The following is a 10,118-nucleotide window of genomic DNA, read 5'->3' on the forward strand; positions in this document are numbered from 1 at the left end:
AGATACAACAGACACTAGAAATGGTTGAAGAGAGGGAACAGGACAGGAGCCCACCATAGAGATTGTCTGAGAGACTCCATCCACCATGGGATCAAAGCAGATGCTGAGACATACAGCCAAACTTTGCACAAAGCACAGGGAGTCCTATGGAAGAGTACGGGAATAGAAAGACTCAGAGCGGACAGGAGCTCCACAGAAGACCAACAGAGTCAACAAATCTGGGCCCATGGGGGGCCTGTGGAGCCTGTTATACCAACCAAGGTCCATACATGGACAGAAGCAAGGCCTCTAGTTCAGATGTAGCCAATAGGCAGCTCAGTCTCCATGTGGGTCCCCTAGTAAGGAGAACAGGGCCTGTGTCTGGCATGGACTCTGTTGCCTGCTTTTCCATCACTTGCCCCTGGTATGGTAGCCTTGCCAAGCCACATCAGGCAGTCTTGATGAGACGTGATAGGGGTCAATTGGTAGGGTAGGAGGGCTTGCTCTTTCTGAGGACTAGGAGAGAGAGTAAGAGGAGGTGGGTTGAGGCTGGAAGGAGACAAGGCAGTGGGCTACAATCGAGACATAAAGTGAATAAATTAAAAATAAATAAAATAAGAAAGATTCTATTTTAGGAATTCTGGAAATCTAAATGTAACAAATACATTCTGCAGAAACAAGAAAACCCAGTTTAGTTTCCAAACAAAAGTATTTGGAAACATCCTTTCGAGAGTAATTTTGTTGAAAGTAAAGTCGAGTTCCCAAACACAGCTGTAAAAATGGAAGCTGTCTTGTGATACTCAGGAACTGCCTACTCATCCATCAATGCCCATTTAAAAATAATTTCTGTTGGGAGTTGTATCAGCTGTTCCTGTTACGGACTGTCTCAAATGTTGTAATTTGTGGATCAGGACAAGTAGCACAAAGGTCTTAGTTATCTAATTACCTGTTTCCCCTGCTGGACTGAATACTACGTAAGAAAAGAAAAAATGTTATCTTTCTTGTTCACCACGCTATTTCCAGAGCTTGATATGATGGTGGGAACATCACTGATTCTTAACCAATATTTGCTGAGGACATGGATCTCAGTGGAAGACAACCGACTAGATTTTCACCAGCATCAGCTATGGGCATGAGCAGTGATGAGGCCCTGGCAAGACAAGCTTCTGCGGAGCAGATAGTAAGCTAAGCATCACAGGACAAGAAGTATTTTCAGTAGCTAGTGTTGGGCAGTGCCCATTATGACTCTTATATTGAGAAGGTGTGTGAGGAAAATGTAGATGTTGTTGCAGGATCAAGGAGTGGCAAGGAAAACTCAATTCAGACCAGTCTCCCTATAAGGACATACATAGGTTTGGGAAAGGAAATCTGAACCAATTTTGATTTCTATCCCTAAATATAATTACCATGGTTCTTTTTTCTTTTCTGCTCTTAAATAGTCTCCTGAATAACTTTCAGCTTGTGTGTGTGTGTGTGTGTGTGTGTGTGTGTGTGTGTGTGTGTGTGTGAGAGAGAGAGAGAGAGAGAGAGAGAGAGAGAGAGAGAGAGAGAGAGAGAGAGAAAGAGAAACAAAGCTGTGTTTAGATACCCTTGTCATTGTGGCAAGAATCTTCCCAGGCACTAGAGTCCAAAACAGAACAAATAAAAACAGCCAACTTAAAACAGAAGCCAGATCTGCATGACTATGTTGAAAATTGAAATAAAATGTGATTTGGGGGTTGTATTACAGAAGTAAGGAAAGATAAAGCAAAGACTAGAACACAGCACACCTGAGGGAGACTAAAGGAAACGTGTGAGAAAACTGTCACATGGGCTCTGTGCAGCAGAGGAACATACCTGTATTGTTTCACAATGTCAGAGTTCACTGAGTAACAGCAAACTCACAAGGTTCAATAGTTTCTACTACAGTAATTTGCTAGATAATCCTACCATCTTGGTAATCTGTCTAAGGCCAATGAAGATTCTTTTATTTCAATGTTAATTATTGATATTAAATTTCTTATGCAGCCCACAGCAGTCAGTTAAAATGTATAGGTATATATGTGGCTTACATAATGAATTTAAGTTAAAGAGGTTGCAGCAGCATTCAAAAGTTCCTAGATGTAGGCTGACGGGAATGTTAATAGGGTATGTATTGATAAGAATCTAGAAATTCAGGCCAGCGTAACAGATAACAGATTGGTGCATGGCCCTGCCATCACAGTACTAAAGACCCCTTACATTACGGGGTTCATATGAGGATACAGCCTTTCATTGGTCTAATGTGCCTTGTGAGTTCTTGTGTCTAGTTTCCTTGCCAAGATAAGATGCTCATGTACCTTCAAAGTCTCAGTTCACTCTAATAAACATGAAGGTGGCACCCTTTCTACTACCAGGATTAGGTCATTTATCAACCACAGCTGATAGACTAGAACAGCTGGTGATGCCCAACGAATAATGTGGGTTATGAGTACACCCAGGGGCTACAGTCATCCACCTCTAAAATGGAACGAAAGGATGTGTGTAAAATGGAGATTCCCACATCAAGGCACAACCCCCCCCAAAAAAAACCCTTGTTTTATACAGTATAAAGTAACTAACAAAGAGCCAAGCCTGATCACAACACATGCAAACAGAGTAACAGCCAACCTGACCGGGAAATGTCTCTTAACCTCTCCCTACCTGGATCTCATTAGTAAAATTAGGATGAAATAATTTATAAGGTTGCTATTAACGTTAAAATTTTTATGAGCAGCCAGGCTCGAAAACATGATGTCTTCAGCAGAATGTGCCACGGTTTTTCAATATTCCTTTTACATATAATGGAAACAAGTTAATATAATAGGTCTGATGTTCACAAAGCCATTAAATATTTACTGGTCACTCTCTTGATGACCATTTTGATTCATTACATAGTATATATAAATCATCGATATTTTCAAATTATAAACAGCTCAGAAAGGAATTTTGCAACTCAGGCTGTGTGGCCTTTAACTAAAATATAAAATATCTCCTTCTTTGTGTGGGGGCATTTGTAAGCTTATCGCTTGTTAAGAACACTAAGGATCTAAGCAAGATATCACACATGCATGATAAGTGCAACATATCACATATGAATGATACGTTTATCATGATAATTTTCCTCTAGGATTACAGATTGTGCCACATATCATTTTGCCTTTCCTGAGAATCCCTCTGCTTATTTTTAAAATATTAGCATCCAGTAACAAAGAAATGCAGATGGAAAGAGATGTTCTCTGTGTCACATGATACACCAGTAGTGAAAATAAAACCTTGTGTTATTTCTCTCTAGTGAAATATAGTTTAATATAAAGGAATATGTTGTTGGGATGACACTTATTTTTTTCCTTTTTTTTCTCCTTTATTAATTTATTCTTGTTACATCTCAATGGTTATCCCATCCCTTGTATCCTCCCATTCTTCCCTCCCTCCCATTTTCCCCTTATTCCCCTCCCCTATGACTGTTCCTGAGGGGGATTACCTCCCCCTGTATATGTTCATAGGGTATCAAGTCTCTTCTTGGTAACCTTCTGTCCTTCCTCTGAGTGCCACCAGGTCTCCCCCTCCAGGGGACATGGTCAAAGGTGAGGCACCAGACACTTATTTATAAATGTTATAATGCTATTTTCGGATTCTGTATGCCCTTCTTTTTAAACCTTCATTATATGTCCCAGATGCTCCTTTTCCCCTAAAGTGTCATTTATTTTTTTATCTACTGAATTGCAACCTTCATATTTTTCAATTTCTCCAAGTCTTCCTAAAATAGTTGTCTGTACTAAGTGCTGTACAGCAAAGAATCACCTGTCGACAAGCCTTTCAATGTGTCTTCCAATGCTGCCTTCCTACACTCCTTCTCAAGCTCTGTCACAGATCCTTGCCTTCCCCTGAGGTCTCAGTACCTACCCTCTTTCCCACTGCATCTTTCTTATGCGTACAAACGTGCTCTGGCCTCCTGGACTCTGCATAACTCCTCGTTTGGAAGCTTTTTCCAAATTCCTCCTTTTCATCCTTTCTTGAACTATGTGTGTTTTTGAAATTCAGAAAATGTGGCAGTCAGATAATAAGTAAATCTGCCAGAGTCCCCAAACTAATGCATGTTGAGTGAAGTCGAGATCTGCTCAGAAGCAGCTAATAATGGTTCTGGTGTGTCTTACTGCATGTATACATTCAAAATGCAGACAATGTATGGAATTCAGCTGGATGTAGCATTAAAATAAGTAGCACACCATCCTTCAGTTCCCTAAGTTTGCAAATTATATTGGAGCTCTGGTCATAGACTATACAACTGGTTTGCAGTAGTGGGAGTGGGGTTAGTTATAGGTCCTACCAGGTAATTCAAAGGAAAATATTCAAATGACACATAGTGATGCCGGCATCCCTAGGCACTGAGAACACCTAACACCACATTTGCCAGAAGTTGAAAATCACCTCTGCACTTCTGAACACAACCTCTAGACTCTATTGACGTTCATATTTTTAAATTTAAAATAAAGTTCCTAGAATACATAAAGCTACATTAATTTGTTGGGTAGAAATGGGTAAACTAGTTCTGCTTATAATTTTTCAGACAACTCCAAACTGATTTCATTGTAGCTGGGCTAATTGCACCACATACTTTCTTTTTTCCATTTTTGATATATATATACATATATATATATATGTATATATATGTATATGTGTGTGTGTATAAAATATATGTATGTGTGAGTACATGCCACATGCTGCCAGTGCTTTTTGGATGCCAGAAGAGGGTGTCAGATTCCCTAAAGCTGGAGTTGCATGCGGTTGTGACCCGTCCAACTTTGTCCTCATCCATTAGACAAGCAGCTGGAAAGAACTCTTCATTTTCTGCTCTGGGAAGTAGTAGCTTACAAATACTGTCCCTCCTAGAAGCAAAAGGAAATTTACTTCGTTTAACGGTTTATGCAGTAGTCATTTTTTGGTCTGGCTTCTTTTATAAGATATTGTGTCTTTAGTTATTATACATGTTGGTGAAGATAACAATTGTTTGCTGATTTTCAGGACCATAGGGAATTAAACTGTATTATTAAATATCTGCAGTTGAATTGCTCCCCTCCCCTTGCTTTTTCTTAAAATGAATACTGCCTTTAAGATAATAGATGCACGTGTGTATACATGTACTAATTTCTGCTGAGTATGTACTGAATGCAATTGTTCATATGTTTTAATCAGCCTGGCTAGCCATTCTCTAAACTCCCTTTACCAGTTCGTGTCCTGGGGACCCCAGTGATGGTTTCACCTGCACTAAAGCCTCACCAATACTGAAACTGTCTCTGCTGTTTCTTTACACTTCTCAGTCTGTTTCTGACTTACATTAAGTAGCTGAAGAATGGAATTGGAGGAATTTATCACAGCCATCAGATATTTGGAGATGCACATTTGTAAACAGCCTATTAAAGTCCTTTCCCAAGTTTTCTACTAGACTGTATTGTTTTCACATTGGTTTGAAAATGTCCTTAATCTAGCTTAGATGACTGGCTACAATTGATGTATGCATATATGTATGTCACTTATGTTAAATATGTTTTGATTTAAGTTCTATCTATGATGCTTTTAGTCTCTAAACAGTCTTCAATTTTTACAATTTATTCATTGTTATTGCATATTTCTGGTGTGCGTGTGCGCAAGCCAGGTTACAAATGTGCTAATCAGAGGGCAATATTTAGGAGTAGATGCTTAGACTGTGAGTCCCAGAGATTGAACTTATGTTGTCAGACTTGTACAGCAAACACTATGATTCCACTAAATCATCTTCACAGCCAGTCTTCGTACTAGTATAGTAAAGCTTATCAAGTGAACTATAAAGCTGTTCAACTTCCCATTTCCTCCTAAATGCCATGCTGGTGATATGTATTGATGAATAAATTATTAACTTTTCCCAAAATATTTAAGTTTCTTCATTGTTATTGTTTTACAGCCTTGGTCGATGCTAATGGAAGTTTAAGTGTGTGTGTGTGTGTGTGTGTGTGTGTGTGTGATGTCAGCACTTCCCTCTATTCCGAGAGTCTCTTTCACCTCCCTTGTCACACAGCCACAAGAATGCAGGCTACTACTGGGTTTACGTTGGGTGCTTTGTTATCAAAACTATGCTATTTTAATGATCATATCTTGACAATTACTGCTAAAGAAAGTTATTCTTTCTTCTCTTGTGTAAGAGTCTTGATTATTATTTATATTTATTGTGTGTGGAGGTAACTCGTACTACAGTACATGTGAGGAGACCATAGGACAACTTGTGACAGTCAGTGTTATCCTTTTAGCACGTGGACCCTGAGAACCAACCATGGTAACAAGCACCTCTGACTACTGAGCCATCTTGCTCACCTTATGCTCTCGAGTATTCTTAAACCTCTGTGGTTATGTAGAATGTTTTAATGAACTGGTCAGTTTCCAAATGAAGATCTCATTTGTTCTCCGCATACTAAAAGGTTTTACGATTGTTTTGGGGGCTTTTTTGATTTGTTCATGTGACAAGGTTTCTTATTCTTTCTGATGTTAATGTTGGTTATTTGTAGTCTTTTATTGCTACAATCCTGTTATATTCACAGACTAAAACTAATCCATTTTAATGTACTGTTCTATTTAGCTCATTAATATTTTGGTCAGTACACTTCCATCTGTATTCATGAAAGTGGTTCATTTGTGATTTTAATTTTTTTGTAATACTTTTGCCAGATTTTACATAAACTTCAAAAGTTGAATAGAAATTGTTTCCTCTAATTATTCTCATCATTTTCTGTTGGCATTTGTGTAGTTGCTATTATTTGTTCCTAAGAACTTACAAAAGTTTCTTGGTGGAAACTTTTGAAACAGTTAAAATAGTCTTTCTTTGTGAAAAACTAAATTAACTCATGCTTATAGCGGATATACCATTATTCACATATCTATGTATTTTATAAATTTTAGTGTTAAATAGTTAATTTTACCTTAATGATTAAGGACATTTATATAAAGTCATTCAATATATTTTTATTTTTAGTTATCAAATAGTGAGGTCCTTATTTTTGTTTCTTATATTGATGAGCAGCTTTGATTTCATTTATTTGATCAACCCTGTGAGTAGTTAGTTAATTATTCAAAAACAGAAAAGAACTGTGTAAAATTTGAATGTATATGTGTATGTGCTTTGTATTTCTCTTATTTATTCCATTTATTTATTAAATCAATCTATTGTGTATGTATATTTAGTGTGCTATCCAATCTGCTATAACAATTCTTAAGACGAAAATGTAGATACTGATTTTCAATCTTTTCCTTCTCTAACATTAGAATTTTAAAATTCTCTAAAGAACCCGATTTTACCATATTTTCATTCCAAAATTATCTGTTCAGTGGTGCTTTATATGTAGGTCATGTAACCTACATTGATTGACCTGTCCTCATGTTATTGAAGAGTAAATTGCTTAATTTTCAGAAGTTAGAAATGTTGTCCTATTATTCTTTAATTTAAATCAGCAATAGTAAAAAGCCCAGCCTCTTATTATTTGAAAATGGTTAAGATTTATGTTTGTTATTAGTCCACTGTATACCTTAATATAATACGTGTTTAGTTGTGCCAAGATATGCCAGTGAGTCCTTGGCGGTGTTGTTTAGATCTTACATATTTTTACAGTTTTGTCCTGTTCTTTTATTCCATCATTCTGAACAGTTATTATTTAAAATTTTTGTAATATCTCTTGAATAACCATTTTTGTTACTTTTTATCTACCATTTATCTATACCATCTATTTATATATTATCTCTAATCTACCATCTATCTGTTACCTCTTTATTATTTTTTTCATTCTATATTCTGACTTATACCTCTACTGTCTATCGTTATAGCATAGATTTGACATTACTGGACAAATACAACCTTTTAAGTGTGTATGCTTTAGGGTTTGATCTTTTATTCATGTGAAATATTACTTAGAGAAGTTTTCTAGGTTGGAAACCTAACTATTTTCACAACAGTTCAATAACAAACTTCTTTTTCAATGTGTTAATACAGAATTTCTTTCCACATTTTCCTATGCTCTCACGTGTGAACTCATATGTGTATACACACACACACACACACACAAACACACACACACACACACACACTTACATATACACTCTAAATGATTGTAAAAAAAGGGGAAATACATGAGCAAAGCAAATGGTATTATTAACATCCTTCCTTCTTTTGTACTTTTTTTGGTGATTTGTTTGTTATTTATTTAAGAAAAGATATTGTCCTTAGTGATCTGAAAGTCACTATGCAGCTCAGGATGGTCTTGAACTCATGATTCTCTTGTCTCAGAAAGAGACAAGGTGAGACATCCCAGCGTGCCCAGCTCTCCTCCACCCAGTTTCCAATACTGTTTTAGGTTGATGTTGATTTTGTTCCCCTAACACATTCACATGTGAATTACCTTACTAACAGGTGTTTCTGTGGGCTGGTCTCCGTTAAATGCTACACAATGAAGGGTCTGGTCCCATGAAGTGCTCTGATAGACATGGCTGGCTTCTTGTGTAAGCACAGGACCTCCGCCTTTCTTCTTGTGGTTATATCCCCCTTTCATGCATAATGCCCAGGGTTAGCATCTTCCATTTTTATTGACTTGCCTTTTTTGCAGTTTATCTCTTTTAATGATCTTTTGGAGAGCTAGCATTTAAATTTATCACTCAACTGTTCTACTCTCATTTATAAATTATTGATCTCCAATTGTATCTTTATTAATTCATCCCTGTCCTTTTATACTCATTTAAAAGAATTATTCCTATTTTTTTTTACTGGAATGATTAATTAATCTATTCATTTTTTCTTGTTTAACATGAAAAAACATTAAAGCATTATATTTTCTTCTGAATTTAGGCCTGGCAGCATCCTACTGGGTTTCACTCTTTTGTGGATATAATTTTGGTTTTTAATCTTGACATGAGTTAGAGGACTTTTTACTTTTTTTTTTTACACCTACATGTGGTCCTTTGCTCCACAGCTCCAATATTGCTACAATATTCTGATATTGTGGCATGTGTTTTAACTGAGTGCCACATCTCAGCTGATTTTGCAACTGCCTGTGTCCTTCTCAGTGAGTTACAAGAGGAGAGTTGAGTGACAATCCTGGGTTAGGAAGGGACGTGAACTCTGACTCTGAAAAGAAGTGTGTGTCTTCCTCCTGATTCTTAAAATGCAGATTTAAAGAAGAGAAGAACTGGACCATCCCCCAATAAGCCCCTGTACCCCAGATGAAATGACAGCTTCTGGAAGGAGCAAGTAGTCATCCTGGTGTGCAAGGAGCTACTTTATCTGCTCTGAAAATGTATAAAATTATTGTTGTAAGAGACAAATTGACATCTATCTCTTTAAGGGCCATTATTTCAAGACCCAACTTCAGCAATGGCCGTGATGCCATGACTAATTTGTTTGCAAATAACTTAGTAATTTGTTACTAATTTAGTTGTATTGCTATCAAGGAATATGAAATATATAAAATGTGTGTTCTAGAGTATTCTAAGATAATTTAGTTGTCAAAGAAATGCTCAAATCTGGTAAGCATTTCCTATTTTTATGAGTTTTCTATTACAAACTGTGTGATGTCTAGCTTACATATATAAACACATATATATGTATTTATGTATGTATGTTTTTCAATCCACAACATCAGTCATGTTACTACTTTACATATCATGCTATATATAACAGCATGACATAGAATACTGACAAGTTTCCATCAGAATAAAAATGTTTAATGATACCTTTATTATTTGCTTCCTGTTTTTATTGACAAAGGCTGTGTACCAGGAATGAATCCTATCTCTACTTCACCAGCTGTTTCATTATTAAACCACATTGTTTCATCTTGCTGTTTTTCAGTTCCCATGCTGGTGTAAAAGGGGAGTCAACAGCACATGTTGGCTAATCTCAGTCATACCGAAGTGATCAGGGACATGAGCTCACAAGGAATGCAATAGAGGGTGAGAGGTAGTGAAATATTGGCATCTGCTTAAAGTTGACTGACCGGAACTTTCCCAAGTTTATTTTACGGATAACTCTTTGATTACAGCCAAATGTGGGAAAATATTCTATTCAACATTGCTTTGAAGAATCTTGCTCTGTATTACCATGTTCTGCTGTATTCTGGGAACTGTCC

This window comes from Acomys minous (genome assembly GCF_964271855.1).
Source record: "Acomys minous genome assembly, chromosome: 14".
NCBI classification, from domain to species: Eukaryota; Metazoa; Chordata; class Mammalia; order Rodentia; family Muridae; genus Acomys; species Acomys minous.